The following is a 10,336-nucleotide window of genomic DNA, read 5'->3' as shown; positions in this document are numbered from 1 at the left end:
AGTCCATGAAGAAGAAGGACGTCTGGTTCTGTCCACTTTAGGCAACCAAAGCCTTCGACTGAGTGAGTTATTCTGTGCCCAACAATTGCATTTCAGCACCATGTCTCTCACATATCAGCTGTAGCAGACTGGGGCATGGTTTTTGACTTTACCATGGATGTTCAATATTGAAATGTCACTGAGATTAAACCTGGATGTTGCCGCTTTATCTTGAACTTTAGTGAGATGGTGGCATTTGCAAGCGAAGGCAACTTTTACCACCAGTGGACAAAGGTAGTGAGTGGAAAGGTCAAACATACACATTTAAATGCAAATGCATTTGAACAGAATCATTAGCATTAGAAATGTTAAGTTTTTCAAGAACCCCTAAAATTTTGTTGATTCTGGGGTCTCCCAGGTCTTTTTTGAGGGGGAGCCAAGCTCCCCAACAGGACAGGTGAACAGGTAAAGACGCATCAGTTTCGCTTCAATGATTGGGCAACGACTGGTGTCAGTGTCATACACACACCTACCTGTCTTCTGGTTTTCATAGATCCAGAACTTAAAGGTCATCGTCATTCAATGTCGGATAGACGGAAGTGAAGAGCCTGGCTACTCATTGTGTCCTCTCATATTTCAACTCCACTGAGCAGAAAATTAAAATGGAAATTTTAGGCCTTGAACAGAGTTGAGGGTCCCATTGACCTGTACCAATTATTATGATTTATGGCAAATGATTACATTGCTGAGCTCATTCTGTGCTCCCACTCGTAACCATTCATTTCTAAATGCAGTGTTTAGAATATTACTTTGAATATTCCTCTTAGGTCCACATTCCTCTTATTAGTTATTGATTGAATGTAAAAGTCATCATTCCTCTGTTCGGTATTCATTAGAAGTTGTAACTGACTATAATGTTATGATCCTCAAACCGTATCATGGATACGATACAGTTTATTTTCATTCTGACTGATATGCAGGATGAGATGGATGAGGACATCTCATACTCAGGTCTTATTTGATATTTTATTCTTTTTTCTCAGAACAAATATACAAAGTACAGATATGCTAAACTCAGAATTCAGACTTTAAACTTTAAAGGTAAAAAACCAATGTGTGACAGACTGTTGTAAAAGTTAAATTATAAAGTTGTGAATTTGCATCTCAGAGAAAAAGCAAACTGTGGTTTTCATAGTGCTGCCTTTCTGTACTGAATGTACATTAAGTCCATGGAGAGGCCCATTAAGTGGCTAATGGGGTTTGATTGCTGGGGAAACGAGCTGTGACAAATGAGGAGATGTCCTAATGGACGGATAGCTTCAGCCACTAAGCCAGAGAATTTGATGGTGGGAGGACAGGAGACAACAAAACTCTCAGGACTTTTCAGAACAAAACTGATCAAAACACTGGTTTATTTTGACTCAGTCGAAATACAATTTGGGGCCCAGCTGCCCCCAAATGTGGATTAGTCCACCACTGAAAATAGTCCCCAACAAATGCACTACTTTGTCCCGTTTGAGAGACCAATGAATGAACCTTTTCAAAAATGAAACTAACACAAAGAAACAATCACATTCTTGGTTTGGGTCTTCTCTTGAGATTTGCTGACACATATGAATCCATCTTGATCGGATGTACAGTAATCATCTGAAACTCAAACTATAAACTTTTTTTTTTTAATTTTTACTATGGCTATCCAAGTATTATAAAGCGGTTGAGGGGAAGACTTCAAATTTGATGAGGACAAGGTCCGTTTTCCGTCACCCCTCTCAAAGACTTAGCCCAGGAACATAATTTGCAGATAAATTGGGGAAGGTGGAGGGGTATGAAGGGCTGTTTTCACTAATCCCACTTCACCTTGAAGCTCTCCTTTCACTCATTTTAAGCCAGACTCCATCAGCTCAGATACCTCAGCTTGGAAATCAGCCTCTAAACTTTGTTCTCGCATGGAGGGAATGGAGCCAGAGAGATTCTTGCTGAAAAGTGTCAATATAGAAATCTCTGTCAGTTTTCAGGGGTCTGGCTGTTTTGCTGATGATGAAGAGAGGACAGATAATCCACAGTGAGATTATCTGCCTCTCTCATGTTGCCCAGGTGCTGGTGGCTGATATGACACAAAGTAATAGGCCCCTACCAGCAAATGCGGGGGATGGAAGTGAGGAAAGCTTTAGATAGCAACAGATAAACAGCAGGTGCCTGGCATTATGTCAACAACAACAAAAGCACGGCAGCATTCACCAGATTTTTAGTCAATACCATCATTTTGACATGACATTGTAGCAGCCAGGAAACATGAATCACAAATGGAGATGCATTAGAGCTGTTGCAAGCAAAGTTGATCAAATTAATTAATTTTTTGGAGGTCTTTGTCGTGAAGCCTTCGCTGTAGGTGTTAGGATTAGGCTGGAGTGTGTGTTCTTGGTTGGACAGGGCATGGGGATGTCTCATTTTCCCGCCATATTGTCTTCACACCAGTTAGGAATCATCTCATCACTCCACCCTCTTCCTTCAGTATTTAAGGACCGGTTCAGCAGTCTGTTCTTTGCCAGTTCTTCAGTCTTCCTGTCTGGTTTGTGCCTCAGGAGTTCCTGCCATACCACACTCTGGAAGAAGACAATTTACTCTCTGTCCTCTTGTGATCCTTGTCTGCTCTTCTACATCAACCTGGGTTTCTCCGTCCTCTGCTGCCTCCAGAAATTCTGCCTCAGATTAACAGTGACTTTTGCCTGAACTTTCTGGTGGCAAAAAAGACTGGACTTTTCACTATATCTCTGAGTCCTGGAGTCTGCATTTGGGTCCAAGTCTTTGTAATCTGGTTGTAACAGTAAGTGTGTCTAATGGATCTGTATATATTCATACTTATTGGAAACAACAACACCTACATCAGAATGGTGTTGGTTGTTCAATATAACATTAAATCTCCCCCATGAAACTGATTGGCAAACTCAGCACTCTGGCACTCCCCAACATTTTTGACTGGCAGTCACACCTCCTCCACTCCAGTTCTTGGGATCCACATCTCCATCACATCCTGGATCCTTTTTCTCACTGAAGACTTCCATCGTTGCCACACTCACAAGCCTGGTGGGACATCCAAGGCCATTCCCTCAAGAGAGGGAGGATGGTAGTGTCATGTGGACCACCTCTGCCTGGGTTCTGTTCCCCCTGGCTCCCCCTGTAAAGTATAGATGATCTGAAAAGATTTGCACATTAACACAGTGTTGCATTGTGTCCAGTTCTGTAACATGTGTTCCATCTTGTGGTTGCTATTGTTTAGTACAAGAAGAAGAAGAAGAAGAAGAGGAAGAAGTTTTATTGTCATTTGTCTGGTAAGAACAATGAAACATATTTTAGCAGCTCTCTAGTTCAGCAGTGTGTAGAGATAGTCATGGTGGCTGAATTAATTATTACTTGTGCTACTAAAAGCATTAAAAATTAAATTAGAAAAACTCAGCAGCGCTATATGTCAATGGTTGAGAGTCGGAGAGAAATCAGGGAGTTGACCTTTGTACTTGTAAGCTTAGGAAAAGCCTCCAAGGAATGATTGAAATGTCCCTAAACCAAACAAAAACTACAATGTGTGAGTCCAGAATATGACACAACTGTCTGGATTTGGATGCATTTCCTCAGACAGAGGGACTGCTCAGACCAGGCATCGCCATGTGTCTCTGGTTATTGGATGGGATCTCACTGCCCCCTGTTCAGGAGAGACCCAGGAGCAGGGATGAGTTGAATTATTAAGTAAAAATTGTACACTTTCATATGAATTATGCAAAAGGGACTGTCATTTAAAAAGAAATCTCCAGATTTACCTTTTACTACATTAAAGTGATGAGAAATCTCTACATGGACATCTGTTCAGTAGAGAAGAGTAGGGCCAAGTGTGCAAAAAGAAGGAAAAAAAGTAGGATTCTGAGTTTAAACTCAGGAATCTGAGATTAAAGTCTTGATTCTGACTTTTTTTCTCAGAGTTCTGACCTCAAACTCAGATTTTTAATTTAATTTAATTTAGCTTTGCTTTGTTTTGTGTTATATGTTCACATTGTTCACACATGAAAAAACAATTGTGATATAAAAATAAATAAATAAATAAACTAATTAATTAATTTATTATATTTTACAATTAAGAATTACAACGATGACCAGAACAGGTTCAATGCTGCCAGCCAGGTGGCAGCAGACACTCTCTCTCTCTCTCTCTCTCTCTCTCTCTCTCTCACACACACACACACACACACACACACACACACACACACACACACACACACACACACACACACACACTGATAGGTTAGGAAAATCAAATCCATCCATCCCATTGGTCACGTAACCGCCAATACGTTGGTGACGTAACCACGCACTTACTTGAATGCCGGAAGAGGAGCAGAGTAGCGGAGTAACTATTAAACTTAGCAGTTGTCCGAGTCCAGGTTATCGGAAAGGTAGGCAAATAACAACAAGTGGGTTTCACTCATTTAGCAATATCAGTGTCGTTTTACTCTTGTTGCGGTGCAAAGCCCGCTAATTGCTGAAAATCTTATCAAGTTAGAACCGTTCGCCCTACCTAACTCGCTAAAAGCTAACCGAGCTCAGTGGATTGTGGTTTTATCAAAGTAAGTGGTCCGCTTTGATTTGTCTTCTGTGCCGAATTTACAATAATAACTTCCAGATTTAAAAAATAATCTTATTTTAATAAACTTTGGTAATTTAATGTCAGAAACCATTTAGCAACTTTAAATTGTCTGAATTTTCCAATCGAGTTTAGGAGTTTTGTTTAAATCTTAGGTCACTAACGCCTGTGCCTTGTTTCATTTCTTGCAGCCAAGGTGAAACGATGGAACAGGCAAGTTACCGCACTATATACCGTGTGTGTGTGTGTGTGTGTGTGTGTGTGTGTGTCAGTCAGTCAGACACTGGGCAAACAGTGGGTCATCTTTCATTCATTTGTGTAACGCTAAAGGGGCGTCTTCTCTCAGCTGTGGGGGACTGCAGAAACCGGATCACTACAGTGGGTTTGACAGGTGAAAGGCACTCAAGTACGGTTGCTACTCTGAAGAATGGACATCAGGCCTAATTACTTCTTACATTGGAGAAATAAGACATATGTCTATCTGTGGACCTACAGGCAGTTCCAGGTAGCAAACAGGGTTGACATTGCTCTAAAATGTTTGACTTGTCCTACATTTTTCTTTTCCTCCTCGGTTGTTTGTGTTTGTGCTGCAGCAGGAGCAGGTTGAATGGGATGATGTGAATAAACTCCTCCAGCATCATGGTTTTAAGCCAGTCCATTTCACAGATCCTGTAGAGAACAAGAACCTTTCAGGTACAGTCAATGGCTCTTTTCTTTGCAAATTTGTCATTTTTAAGTAAGTTTTTTTAAGTAAGTAAGTTTCCGTTGTGCATGAGTCTCCGTGTAATTTTAGATTTGGTTCTGCTGGACAGGAGGTCAGCTGGGGAGATCAGGACCACTCTGAGGACCATGCTCACAGACTCTGAGAGGAGACAAGCTCTCATCCAGGAGCTTGTCAAGTCCAACAACCAACTCAAGTGAGCCAAGCAATTCAGCCGCCAGTTATTCCTTTTTATTACTTCATCTTGAATGTAGTGTAGGTTTCAGAGAATTAGACATTTTTAACAGTTGACAAAATGATTGATAAATATCCAAATCAGAGGAGCTTATTAAAAATTGAGCACATGAAATTATGTAGGAGCCAGACAGCTTTGTTTCTGCAGGAGAACTTTATCTATTAAAGGAACAATAAACATCACCTCTCCCTTATAGTCTTATAGAAATCCTTCACAGTAGAAGCCTGCACTGTGCAGATATTACATGTCAGTGGGTGTTTTGCATCCACACATCTGTTTAATAATGTATATGCATTGTTGTGGCGACCACCTGTCCCTCTGTTATCCAATTTTATCAGCATCAGATGGTATCCCGGAGATACTCAATGAGCCTTCTAGCTCATTACAGGTATGAAGTGTAAACCTTGAAGCTGGACCGCAGCCAGGTGGTGATCACAGACCAGTGTTGGGGTGGTTGTCAGGCATACCAAGACAAATCTGGGTGGGCACCTTCAAAACACACACACTAAGACATAGACAGGCGTGTCAAGTTTCTAACCTGCTTTTGAAAGTGTTCAGTATGGGGGGGGCCTCGCTCAGATCCTTAGGCTCCCCCTGCTGTAGAGTTAGAACAAGGACAGGACACTGGATGTGGACCTGAGAGGTCTTAGACCTGAGCTCAAAGGTATTTTACAGCTTTGTAGACCAGTAGCGGAATTTTAAAACTGATTCTGCAGAGATCTGAGAACAGGTGAAATACGTTCAGACTTTTTAAGTCAGAATTCTAACTTTAATCTCAGAATTCCAACTTTATTCCCAGAATTCTGAATTCTTTCTCACAAGTCTGACTTCAAACTCGGAATTCTGATTTTTTTTTTCCTCACACGTGGCCCTAATCCTCTTTCATATCAGGTTTCATATCAGGGACACAGAAGAAAGGGGAGCTCAATTTTTTGTCCTTGATCTGTTGCACCAAAGATGAGTCTTTTGTTTTCGGCTGGGCTTTGTCCAAAAACCAGACATCATGGACCCAGTCCTGTCCACCTTAAGAAGGAAGAAGCAGGTGTAAATAAAAGGTGCTCTGTGAGAATGACCCTTTTCTGTTTGTGTTTCCAGAGAGGAGGTTCAGGAGCACGAGTCGAGCGGCTCTTCAGTCTCAGCGGGCCACAGAGCTTGAGGGGCTGCTGGACGGTGTGAAGACCAGAGTCCAGAACCTGGAGGACCGCTACCTCTGCAAGGCTGTCCAGCATCGCAGCCAGACACAGCAACTTCAGCAGGAAAAACAAGAAGCACAAGTACGTCAAGAGTCTTACATAAGCTTACATGTATGATAAACTGCGTGATTTATAAATGTGGCTGTGTAATTGTTATCTCACGCAAGAAACTGTGTGAGGTTCTGGAGCAGAAGCTGTTGAGGCAGAAGGAGAAAGAAGCTGAACTTCAGAGGAAGCTTTATTTTACAGTCAAAGAAGAAGAGCGTCACTTAGCTCACCGGAGTCAGACTTTCCAGCACATCTGTAAGAGAGTCAGCCAAGACAGCTCTGCAGCAGACCAGCAGTAAGAGCATTTCTGGTTTCTGATTGGACCACGTCATGCATAGTATTTGTGCGTACACAGTGAGGCATTGTGGTTTAAGTTGTTAAAGAGTTCTACTTCCTGAACAGTTTTAATCACCAGTTAACATGGAATAGAAAAGGCTGAATTTCCCCATGTTGTACGTGCAGGGTCCTGGATGTGATTGACTTCTATGAGACCGAAATGTCTCGGCTGCTGGATGAGCTCAGGTAACATGCCAGAAAATAGTAGACTAGTAGACTAGAAAAATGCAATCCTAAAGAACTTTGTTGCTCCTGCTTGCATTAAGGTGTCTATTTTCACCCCAGGTCAGCTAAAGGAGAATTATCAGGACCTCGTCAAAACCAAATGAAGAAGACATCTAGCAATATTACACAATCTTTCCAAACCATCCTCAAGGTAATCCAACAATCTCTGATTGAGTTTTCTGAAATGTCTTCCACTGATACAGCGATGTAGATAAAACCTTTTGTGTCTCTTCTAAGGCATATCGGGACCAGCAGAAGGAAAGCAAAAGTCAAATCGAAGAGCTAAAGCGGGAAGCTGAGCGCCTGAAGCAGGAACTGGAAACAAGGTGTGTACGTTCACCCTGCTCGAAACAAGTGCATTTGCTGTGGTATCAGTGTTGATTGTGTTTTTCTGTGTAGGCCGACCCTCAAAGAAGTGAAGTTCTACAAACACAAACTGCGTCGCTTGGAAGGATTAATCAAACCCAATAACACAAGGTAGGAGCACTGAATGTCTTTGGAGTTTAACCTGGTAGTCTCAGTACCAACCATCTTTGCAGACTACCTAAAGAAGACAACGCAACTGCAGTTCATGAGCACATCAGTGATCGAGCCAGGGAAGCCGGTTTATGTGCCCGCTATCACCATGTAAGTTTTGCGACTGGGACCCCTCAAAGACTTCTGGGTCCTTGTTGCTTTCTGAAATCTACTTCTTCAAACATAACTGTCAAGGACTTTTTTTTTTCTGTATTTCTCCCCCTCTATTTCAGCTGTTGACCGAGATCAGCACAGTTGTGGCTAATGCCAGCGCTCCATCATGCCAGCACAGACACGAACCATCCTCCGTTGGTTTAGAGCTGTCAGAGTTTCGTAGTCTGCTCCCAACGCTGGAGGTCTGGGCCCAGCAGCTCCACCTGCTTAAGGTAAACACTTTCACGTCAGCCCTGAATAAGCAGCCCTGAGACCTTTACACACTGTCAGAGGTGAAGCTGACAGAGGTTGATATTAGGTTTTCACACCATCACTAATCAGTAAATACATTTTACTATTAGTAAAGTTGTTGTTGTATTTCAGTGGTTCTGAACATTGTTCCTGTAAAGCAGGTTTTGTTTGTTTCACAGAGGAACCCGTGAGCTTCAATGTCTCTTTCATGCTCCTCACTTCTTCACAGTCTTAGCAGTTTTCCCATCAGTGGACCGATCTGCTGCTCAGGGACGAGGGTCTGTGCCAGTACTATTTGAACAACTTGAAATTCAGCCCATTCAAGTCGATTTAAACACAAGCTGAACACATACTAACCATGTCAGTCTGGAAAACACATCAGCCTCATTGAACACATTTACTGTGTGTGTTGCATATGTAGTTCTTGCACTCGATGCATGTATATTGTGTTTTTCTGTCCATCTTGGGTCGACATACTCCTCTTTTTGTTGCTGCTGGCTGAAATAATGAAAAGATCTCCTGTTTTTGATGCTCCTGGCCACAGATGTTCTCATCCCTGTGCAGTGTACTCATGAGTACCACATTCTTGCCCTTCTTTGGCACATAGGATACCAGGGACGTGTCAGCCGTGTGCACAAACTTGGAAGAATTGACGGGCCTGTTATCCTTTATCCTTAACTATAACAGTGTCTATAAAAATAATTGTGACAAACTATAGGTTTTGTCATAATAACTAAAACTGTAACGACAACTAATGATAAGCTTTGTCAAATAAAAAGGTTTTAAGCTTAATTTTAAAATTAGAGAGAGTGTCTGCTTCCCGAACCCAAACTGGCAGTTGGTTCCACAGGAGAGGGGCCTGATAGCTAAAGGCTCGGCCTCCCATTCTACTTCTAGAGATTCTGGGAACCATAAGCAAACCTGCATTCTGGGAGCAAAGCAATCTGTTGGGATGATATGGTACTATCAGCTCTTTGAGATATGAAGGAGCCTGGCCACTGAGGGCCTTATATGTAAGGAGAAGGATTTTAAAATCAATTCTGGATTTTATGGGAAGCCAATGAAATAGTATAAACTGCCTAAAGGGGCAGCAGCCCCTAAATAGCTGCTCATCAGTGGTGAGTATTAGACCAGAGGTTGTAAAACAGGTGGAGGCAGTGCACCCACTTGTCACACACTGTCCTGATGGCAGCTAGCTTGGACAGACACACAAAACACACACACACACACACACACTGACAGCAGACCCAGACAGGAGGACAGAGTGAAGATACACAGGACCTACAATTTCCACACTTTCATTAGGCCTGGGTCCAGACCCAAACATCCTGTATGTAATATAAATGTGTGTGTGTTTGTGTGTGGTCGTTGAAAATGTGTTCGGATATATGTTCTTCACAGAAAATGAGCCAAGGCCAATGAGTCTGAGTTTGAAAAAATAATTAATTGTATCATTTTTGTTTTGATAAAAAATGAAAACAGGTCCACAGACCCGAACACCATACAAGGGTTAAATAGTGTTAATTCATAGTTCATATTTACATACAGGGAAAGTTTCTGGGTACAGCCACTCTGAAAGAGCCCCTAGGAGCGAAGCCAGACCAAAGAGTCCTCCAGGGTTAGGGTTAGAGTTAGGGCTTCACCCTAACAGCCGCATTTTGCTATATTGCCTACCATATGTGGCAGAAGAAATATCAGTTTTTAACAGCAAAAAATAAAGTATATAAGAAGCATAGGATCCCAAAAAAGTTGCTCCAAAATACATACCAATCCACTGAAAATAGCATTCATTTCATATGGGAAACACACTATAACTGAAACAATGTTTTCTTTTACAGTTTGATATCACAAACACTTAGACTTCAGCAGTGTAGCAGCTGGATGTCCTTGTCTGACTCCATCTTTAAAGTTTCTTTTGCTGTAACACAAAAGTGAAACACTCATGTAGGGCATGTGACCATTCTCATATATGACAGAAAATACTTGCAGGTAAATCACTGAGTCTACCTTGACCTACCAAGATCCACAGATCTTTTGTATGATTCTCA

The 10,336-nt window shown here is 41.8% G+C and overlaps 1 pseudogene; it reads left to right on the top strand.

The window, feature by feature from the left end:
* The first annotated feature begins 5,036 nt into the window (after positions 1 to 5,036).
* On the top strand, positions 5,037 to 8,479 carry LOC121177622 (annotated as a pseudogene).
* The last annotated feature ends 1,857 nt before the right edge of the window (positions 8,480 to 10,336 follow it).

Source organism: Toxotes jaculatrix, chromosome 24, assembly GCF_017976425.1.
Source record: "Toxotes jaculatrix isolate fToxJac2 chromosome 24, fToxJac2.pri, whole genome shotgun sequence".
Taxonomy (NCBI): domain Eukaryota; kingdom Metazoa; phylum Chordata; class Actinopteri; family Toxotidae; genus Toxotes; species Toxotes jaculatrix.
The sequence above is the reverse complement of the archived record's forward strand: the minus strand, read 5'-3'. Positions and strand labels throughout refer to the sequence as shown.